We start from the raw sequence: 9,760 nt of genomic DNA on the forward strand, positions 1-9,760 counted from the left end.
TAAAAGAAAAATAAAGATAAAACTCAAGTATTAAAAATAGCTTCCAGAGGAATTTTGTGAATAAAATGGTAAAAAACAGACAGTGACAAAGAAGTGTAACAAATTTAGTAACGTGAGTTCAAACAAAGTACATTCCCTTCTTCACGACAAGTGCTACATGTGAACAAACTGTCATGAAAAACCTGCCTATATTCACCATAGAGTAGATTCTGCCCTCTGTCATAAAATCTACTGGTTTGAGTCAAATTCCATCTTGTGGAGGGGGTCTGCACTAAGGCTATGCACCACTTGCCTCCCACCGATACCTTATTTTCAGGTCTTAAGTGAGATTTAAGTGGTAGTGGGCTCTCACAAAGGATAAAATTAACCCCTTTGGAGAATAGATCCAGATTTTAAAAGGGCCAACTGCTGAGCAAAGAGCTTGTCAATATAAGTAAGAGTGGGGCAGAATGTGGCCTGATGTTTTGGTGACCTGTTTACTCATGAACATTCTTGGGTATCATAAAAACTCTATGCATTTGCAATTTGTAGCTGAAATTTGATTAGGGGAATTGATTGCAGGCAGAACTGGGCGGAGGCACTTGCATCATCCCACGTTACATGCTGTTCCTGTCAATTTTCCAGAGAATGAGGTTGATGTGTAGCATCCAAAGGAACGGTGCTGGGGTTGGGAAACCTTTTTTCCAGGTTTTTTTTTTAAGTTAACAAAAGGGGAAATTTTCAAGGCACAAATGGGAGTTAGACCCCTAACAAGCCCCATATAAAATTAAAATGTAATGGTATAAGAAAACCAGAAGAAAGGGAGGGTGGGAAAGGGAGAAGAAACAGTTTTGATGCTTTCAAAATCTTTTCAGGCCAGGGCAGATCTAGGTCTAAGTGAGACGGAAAGGGGGTGAGGAGCAGAAAAGAAGGTAAGAAAATCCATGGGGGGAGAGGTGAGAGAGAGAACCCAGAATGAAGAAGAGAGACTGACAATAGGAGGGGATCAATAAGTAGCATATGACTTGGAGGATCCTTGGCATAGTAATGGATTTAAAAACAAAGGAGGACTTTGTTGCGGTTCAAATACAAGACCGCACAAAGCTTTAAGCAAGCAAACAGGCTGGTCTGCCAACGGACTGGTCCTGTCAGCTTTCCACCCTCTCCTTTATCCTTTCTCTCCCTCCGTGCATTACATTCTCCAACAGATAAAAGGAATACACTGGCTTTATTTAACATTCTTATTTACCAATTTCTATCTACTGCATTCCTTGCTCTCGGGCCTTGAGCCCAGTCCTGGGAGGCTTCCCACGGTTCATGTCATCTGGGCGAGATTCCAAGGTTCATGCCCTTGAGAGGAGCTGTGTGTGCACTGCTCCTACACAACACTCCAGGTGTGCCCTGAGTATTGCCAAGTGCATGAACCTTGTATGAATCCTACATACCCTCCTTTTTTGTTTATTTGTGCTCGGCCATCTCATGGTAGCCATCAATTTGCTTTTGCAAGCAAATTAACTCCCGGACAGACAAGGTCATAACTCGTGGAGCCTGCCAGGGTGGGTCTCGACAAAGCCTTAACAAAAAGGAAATACATTGCACACAGCAACAGCAAAAAATAAGCTTAAGAAGGTAAAGTGTAATTGGCCGGGCCCCAATTAGCCATGCCAGAGTACTGGGAAGAGAGATTCGCGTAAGGAGCGAGCATCGTCTCATTCCCTATTTCCTCAGGGTGATGACATATTGGAATAAGGCATGTACCTAACAGTTCTCCGGCTGCTACAGAATCAGATAAACAAAAGTGGGTAACATTTGCTATTGAAGCCAATCTTTCCCATAGGTTATATGTCATTCGGGCCCGTAACGGAGGAAGCGCTCCCAAGCCAACCCCTACAGGACACAGCAGGCACAAAAGGCATACAATCAGTACAGAATTAGCAGTAATGTGGGCGAGAATTGCCACAAACAAAGTCTCAGGAGCTGTTGGTTTGCTGCCAGTCTTCGTTGAGCCGCGGCGACCAATGCTTTTACTGCTCCCCATGTCACGGGCTGGCTTGGGATGCTACGCCTCCTCCATTTCCGTCCCGCCATTGTCAACCCGGGAGGCACCGCGTTATCCTCCAAGGTCAGCTGAAACTCCGGTATGGGGTTCGATAGCCCCTGGTGCCACGCCATGCTGTTTCAGTGCCGGTCGCACACACCGGGCCGGAACCCACAACGGTCCTGCAGGGAGAAACAGAGCAGCATATCCCCGACCCCAAGTGATTAAAGGCACTGGGCCCAGCCATTGCGGATCGGGCAGCTGATGTTAATAGACACGCGGTCTTTCCAGTACCTCGGACTTATGAAAATGCCAATCCGTGGGGGTCTGCTGATCTGCGTTCAGCGTTAAATTATTTAAAGTAAACAAAAGGATATGCATTTGTTGCTGAATATCTCCTAAGGTTCGGAGACGCAGCTCCCCTTGTTTTAATTGTTTGTCGAGCAAGGTTTTTAGCGTATGATTTGCACGTTCAAAAATAGCTTGGCCTATGGAATTATAAGGGATCCCGTGTTTGAGACGGACGTCCCATTGGGCACAAAAGGTGGAGAGGGCTGTGGAGCAATAGGCTGAGGCATTATCCGTTTTTATCTGGCTCGGGCGACCCATAACAGCAAAACAGGCTAGCAAATGGTGACTAACTTTGGGAGTGGCTTCCCCATGCTGTGGGGTCGCCCAGAGGAATTCCGAATAGGTATCAATGGAAACATGTAAAAACGAATAGGGGCGGAATTGTGGCACGTGAGTGACATCCATTTGCCACAGCTGATTCGCTGCGGTACCTCTGGGGTTAACGGCATAAGAAAAGGTAGGGGCAGCAGCGGCACAGTGGGGGCAGGAACAAACAATAGAACGTGCATGATCAGCAGGAATGTAAAACTGTCGGGCCAAAACAGAGGCAGACTGATGAAAAAAGGAATGGCTTTCAATGGGGTCAGAAAAAAGGGAATTTACCTCACCACGTAACGCGCGATCAGCACGCGCATTGCCTTCAGTGAGTAGCCCAGGCAGAGGGGTATGACTGCGAATATGAGCAACAAAATAAGGGAAATTACGAGTGGTGAGGAGATACTGTAAGGACAAAAACAGGCGCAGAAGGTCCGCATCGACCTGAGGGGTGATGAGGGCAAGGGGTAAATGATCAATTACCTGATAAACATAATGCGTGTCCATGATCAAATTAAAGGGACAATCAGCAAAAAGTTGAAAGGCCAAAATAACAGCAGCTAGTTCCAAGGACTAGTGAAGCTCTCCAAGCGCTGTGCATGCAAATGTTGTTGTACAAGTGAATGAAGCGCTTTCAGCTTTTCTAGGGGGAGGGGCCACTGGTCAATCCATACGGGCTCTAAGGATTGCCATACCAATGGTAATGCGGATGGCAAGGTGGGTGAGGGAGGATTTTGGGCCATTATATATTAATATCGAGGGTGGTGTCCAGCTTTACAAGTAAGTCATGGCCCCAAATATTGAGGTGGACAGGGAGTACAAAAGGGCGGATTGTAGCAAGGGCACAGCCTCCTGGTTTAGAGACCGTGACCCAAGACAAACTTTGGCGCCCGGGTTTGCTACCCCCGATCCCCCACAACTCTTTAGAAGGAACTGTTGGCCAACTGACCGGCCACTCCGGATCACGAATCACCAGTATCATCAGCTTCAGTGTCCACCAGCCCTGTAAAAGGAACATTATTTAAGAGAAGTGTTAACTGAGGTTTCGAGGGGCGGACCGATATTGTTAGAGCAACAAGTGGAGAGGACGTGTTGTGAGACAGCAACTGAGACAGCGTCGATCCAAAGCCGTTCCCGCCCCAGGCTCGATCCTCTGCATCTGGCACCTGATAGGGGACTAAAATCAATTGTGCAATTGACCGTCCACGCAGGAGCGACTGCGGAAGATGGGTCCACACCTAAACCTTAATAACCCTGGTGTAATCGGCGTCAATGACCCCTGGGATGACAAAAAAAACCCTGTTTCCCAGCGTGTGAGCAAGGGAGAACCAGACCCACAAAACCAGCAGGGAGAGGTCCCATGACCTGTGTAGGTATGGCGCAAACCTCCCCCAGCAACTGAAAATCAGCGTCCTCCTGCATAATCAAATCAAGCCCTGCACTTAAGGCAGTCGCCACCCTCATGGAATCTATGGATTTTAAGGCAGAGGAACAGTTGTCTGAGTGGGAAACACCCCCTTTTGGCCCTGGGTTCGGGGGAGACCCGTTGTGCGGTTTCTCGACCCGCTATGACACTGATTAGCCCAGTGATAGCCCTTCCAACACTTGGGGCACTTCTTTGAGGGGTGGGCGGGCGCTATCGATGAGCGGCACTCCCGCTGAAAGTGACCCTCCTTACCACAGCGGTAACAACGCTTCCCCTCCTTCCCGCTTTTCCGCAGGGCGGTGGCCAGAACCCCGGCTTTATGTGTTTGTGTGCCGATGTTTTGGCACGCCCGCAGCATGTCCGACAGCTCTAGAACGCCAGCGGCTTGTGCCGCCTGGAGAGCATGGCGGCAATCCTCGTTCGCATTTTCAACCGCCATTTTTAACAGGATCTCCTGAGCTGCCGCAGGGTTATCCACCTGCCGGAGGATAGCCTCCTGCAATCTGTTGGTAAAATCCATAAAGGACTCTGAGGCACCCTGAGGGATACTGGCAAAGCTTTTGGTAGGCTTGCCTGAATCCGGGACCTTCCGGAAAGCATGCTGGGCGCAGGTGGAAATAATGGGGAAGACGGCCTGAGGGAGTTGAGACTGCATCTGAACGGTAGCAAACTGGCCCTCCCCTGCCAAGTGCTCATAAATGACACCTTGCTCTCTATATACCTGGGATTGGCGTTCCGCCATCTGCCGATACTCACTAAGCCAAATAACATACTGACTGGGCCTCAGCATCATGCGCAACAGCGCCTTCCAATCTTCAGGGATCAGGGTGTACCCAGTACCTAGCCCTTCAATGAGACCATGTACATACATACTAGTCAGGCCGAACTTGCGAATCGCTTTCTTTACCTCTCGGATCACCGAGTAAGGCAAACTGACCCAGTTTGCAACCTGGTTGCCCTGGCCATCATCCTGCCAGGTCACCGGACAAACTGAGACCAGATCAGCCAGCTCCTCTGCTGTAATATCTGAGCGAGTCTTCGCTGCGTGAACTATTTGTTGCACCAGCGAAAGCATGAATGCATACATGCACGGAGCATGGGGCCCCACGAGGGGATGGCGATCAGACACCGGCTCTGGTGGGGAAGGCAAGGGAGGTGGTGGTAATTGAGGCACTGGGGGCGAAGCAGGGGGAGGGATGGCTGCAGGAGCGGACAGGGGTGGCGAGATCGGCAGCCCCTCTATTGGCGCAGGAGAGGGTCTTTCCGAGGCGACACACCGTGTCGCATCGCCAGGAGAGGGGATGGCTGCAGGTGGCGAGATCACCAGCCCCGCAAGGGAGGGCCTTTCTGAGGCGACATGCTGTATCGCGTCGTGGCAGAGGTGCCAGGCATGTAAAGCCTGCACAGGCGCCCGAGGCTCTTTGTGCAATGTCTGGCCCAACCGCTCCCAGTCCGCTAGCTTAAGGGTTCTGGCTTCAGGGTACCACGGGCATTGGGCACTCACCTCCTGTAGCAGGAGAGTGAGTTCTCGAGTGGGGCAATCATGCTGAGCCTTACGCAGCAAATACTGTAGCTCATTGCAGTGTTGCACTTGCAAAGCAGAGAGGGAGCTTCCCATACTTACCACAATGAAAAATACTCACCGGGATCCACGAAGCGGATGAGTGACGCGTCTGAAACCCTTGCCAGGCGAGGTGAGTGCTGAGGGCCCCACATTTGGGCGCCAGTTGTTGCGGTTCAAATACAAGACAGCAAAAAGCTTTAAGCAAGCAAACAGGCTGGTCTGCCAATGGACTGGTCCTGTCAGCTTTCCACCCTCTCCTTTATTCTTTCTCTCCCCGCGCATTACATTCTCCAACAGATAAAAGGAATACACTGGCTTTGTTTAACATTCTTATTTACCAATTTCTATCTATCGCATTCCTTGCTCTCGGGCCTTGAGCCCAGTCCTGGGAGGCTTCCCATGGTTCATGTCTTCTGGGCGAGATTCCAAGGTTCATGCCCTTGAGAGGAGCTGTGTGTGCACTGCTCCTACACAACACTCCAGGTGTGCCCTGAATGTTGCCAAGTGCATGAACCTTGTATGAATCCTACAGGACCTAGTGAGAACAGGTTAAAAAGCACACACTGAAGGGTGGGTGCAGGGAAAATACACAACCGCAGTGGCATCATGAGTTTTTCCTCATCCCTCATCATCATGGGGATGAGGAAAAACAAACAAAGAAAAAAGGCTGTTGTTTTTAATCTGAGGAAAATGGTCACCTCAAGTGCAACCCTTATTCTACCTCTGCAGCAAAGCTGACTGAAACATTTTGGATTTCAGAATGTTTGGATGAAAAACAGGGACAATTTTTTTGGTGTATATTTTTGTGAAAAGTTTTAAAAACCTGCTCTACTCTGAAGGCGGTGCCTGGGCCTGCCTTCTCCAGACTATATGAAGGAGAAATGAGAGCAGGATAAACACAGCCTGGTCAGGGGGCCACTTGTCCAGAAAAAAGTGGAAATCGATGCTCTTCTGTGCCCGCTGCATAGGGAACCAGCCTACCTCTTTGTCTCTGCACCAAACAAAAACTGGATGGTTCAATAATGACTGTAGGTGAAACAGTAAATTGGTGGATATTCTCTCCCAAAATGCATGTGAGCTGCTAACACTGCTGAACTTTCGTTCTGATTTCCAGGCTTTTTTCATACATTCAGGCTACATATGTAACCACCAAGCATACTTTTCTTAGTGGAGATTTATTACACTATTTGTCTTCATTTTCATGAGACTAATGTATCAATTTTTAAAATAAAATGAGAGCAAAAAAGTCTGAAGAAGAAGAAAAGTTCCAGTGTTTGGAAGTGGCATTCTGTCGTCCCTTTGATAGCCCTTCATGTTAGGCAAAATAGAGATGGTAATGCTAGTGCTCTCTTTCTAACTTGGTTTTAGTCCCTGCAGTGCTTCTCAACAATAATAACCTTTCATCTACAAACAATCAGGCTATCTAACTTTAACTGCACCCTATCCAGATTTTCAGAATGGGCACTTCATCCCTGTGATGTCACGTACATGTTAAACTGCAAAGATGCAATCCCAGATTGCAGGTGTCAGAATCTCCTTGTAGATAATTCTACATACCGTTACCTTCATCTTCCCTTCACAGTAAGTAAGATTTGTCAGGCATCTGTATCCCTTGAAAGTTCATAACTTTAAATTCTTTAGTTAACAAGGAACTTCTGGTACCCTTTAATCAAAGGTGGAGAGCTCCAATGCTGTATCTATATTTAATTTCTTCTTATGTTTCTGGGAAAATTTATCAAAACACATAAGGCATGTCAAAAATATTGAGCCAGTATTATACACAGGAGTGGGCATACACCCAGTACTATATGCTGGTGTAGGGTGTGGGAGCACACAATTTCCACAATTCAGAAGAATTTGGTTTGGGATAGAAAACTGACACATTGCTTTGAGCTGAAGGACAATGATGTGAACAGTGGGTGTGTGATTTTGAAGGTCCACAGGGAACAAATTCCTTGGAGCTGTGAGACTGTAGTCACATCCAGAAGTCTGCAGTCTGGGTGGGGAAGATTCTGTCCATTGATCCTGTCATAAATATAAAGGGAAGGGTAAACCCTTTTAAAATCCCTCCTGGCCAGAGGAAAAATACTCTCACCTGTAAAGGGTTAAGAAGCTAAAGGTAACCTCGCTGGCACCTGACCAAAATGACCAATGAGGAGACAAGATACTTTCAAAAGCTGGGAGGAGGGAGAGAAACAAAGGGTCTGGGTCTGTCTGTATGCTGCTTTTGCCGGGGATAGACCAGGAATGGAGTCTTAGAACTTTAGTAAGTAATCTAGCTAGGTATGTGTTAGATTATGATTTCTTCAAATGGCTGAGAAAAGAACTGTGCTGAATAGAATGACTATTCCTGTCTGCGTGTCTTTTTTGTAACTTAAGGTTTTGCCTAGAGGGATTCTCTATGTTTTGAATCTAATTACCCTGTAAGGTATCTACCATCCTGATTTTACAGAGGTGATTTCCTTACTTCTATTAAAAGTTTTCTTGTAAGAAAACTGAATGCTTTTTCATTGTTCTCAGATCCAAGGGTTTGGGTCTGTGGTCACCTATGCAAATTGGTGAGGATTTTTACCAAACCTTTCCCATGAAGTGGGGTGCAAGGGTTGGGAGGATTTGGGGGGGAAAAGACGTGTCCAAACTATGTTTCCCAGTAAACCCAGTTAGAGTTTGGTGGTGGCAGTGGAGATCCAGGGACAAAGGATAAAATTAATTTGTACCTTGGGGAAGTTTTAACCTAAGCTGGTGAAAGTAAGCTTAGGAGGTTTTCATGCAGGTCCCCACATCTGTACCCTAGAGTTCAGAGTGGGGGAGGAACCTTGACAGATCCCCATAGAGAACCCTTGCACAACACTTGTTTACTTGTGCTTTTGATAAAGGTTGAGAATTCATCTCTGTCAATTAATATTACGAGTTTGGATCCAGATCTTGAAAGCCCTCCATACATTGAATTTCCATTGCAGTCAGTGAGAGCTCTGCATTCAGCGTGTTTCCAGGATCAACCTATTCATATCTCTTCCCAGTTATGCAGCTTCACAAGTTGTTTGTCTGTAAAGGTAACAGTGCAAGACAAAGCCTTTCTCAAATCTCTACAAGGGCATTAACTTTCTCAATACCATCAATGTGTGTGCATCTAGGGCACCCACCTGGATCAACTCAGTGAAGGGCAAAACAATTTTCTCTAGACTTATAGTATATTTATCCAGCTAATAATAGTGTCTTACCTAATATTAATTAAGAATCATTCAGTTTTGCCTGTACCTCTGTTTGCAGTGTTTATCCATAATTCATAGATTCCAAGACATAAGTGACCATTGTGATCATCTTGTCTGACCCCTGTATGACAGAGGTCAGAGAACTCCCCCAAATAGTTCCTAGAGCATGTCTTGTATAGGAAAACAGCCAATATTGATTTTAAATTAGTCCATGATGGAGAATCCACCACAACCCTTGGTAAGTTGTTCCAACAGTTAATTACTCTCACTATTAAAAATGTACGCCTCATTTCCAGTGTGAATTTGTCTGACTTCAGGTTCGAGCCATTGGATGTGTTATACCTTTCTCTGTTAGACTGAAGAGCTCCTTCTCAAATATTTGTTCCCCATGTAGGTACTTACAGAGTCTAATTAAGTCACCCCTTATCTTTCTCTTTGTTAAGCTAAATAGACTCAAATCCTTGAATCTATCACTAAGGCATGTTTTCTAATCTTTTAATTATTCTTGTGGCTCTTTTCTGAGCATATGCACACAGGTGCAGAAGAGAGAAGTTTTCCTAGAATTATCTGAAGGATCTAAGACCTTACCAGCTGTTTTTGAATTTAAATGAGATCTTCTAAATTGTTCTCAAAGATGCCCCTCTGCAAAATATATTTGTCTAACAGCTTTTTAAAGAAAAAGACTGACGAATGTCTAACTTCTTATTTTGAATTGCATAATAAAAAGTTCTGTTTTAACTATCTACCAGTAATAATTAACATTGTAAAATACTTTTAATCTTCAAATAAATATTTTTGAAGCTATTAATATCCAGGTTCTGACATCCTCACACCCATTTAATAATTCCTTACTTGCAAAATTCCCATTGACTTCA

General features: G+C 46.0%; 1 long non-coding RNA gene across 1 annotated transcript; it reads right to left on the reverse strand.

Annotated features, from left to right (window-relative positions):
* Positions 1 to 676: 676 nt before the first annotated feature.
* LOC125630819 (uncharacterized) lies at positions 677 to 5,918 on the reverse strand. Its single transcript, XR_007354797.2, has 3 exons — positions 5,753 to 5,918; positions 3,633 to 3,686; positions 677 to 2,199 (listed from the first exon to the last, which is right to left on the reverse strand). It is a non-coding gene; the product is annotated as an uncharacterized LOC125630819 (long non-coding RNA).
* Positions 5,919 to 9,760: the final 3,842 nt, after the last annotated feature.

This window comes from Caretta caretta, chromosome 1, assembly GCF_965140235.1.
Source record: "Caretta caretta isolate rCarCar2 chromosome 1, rCarCar1.hap1, whole genome shotgun sequence".
NCBI classification, from domain to species: Eukaryota; Metazoa; Chordata; order Testudines; family Cheloniidae; genus Caretta; species Caretta caretta.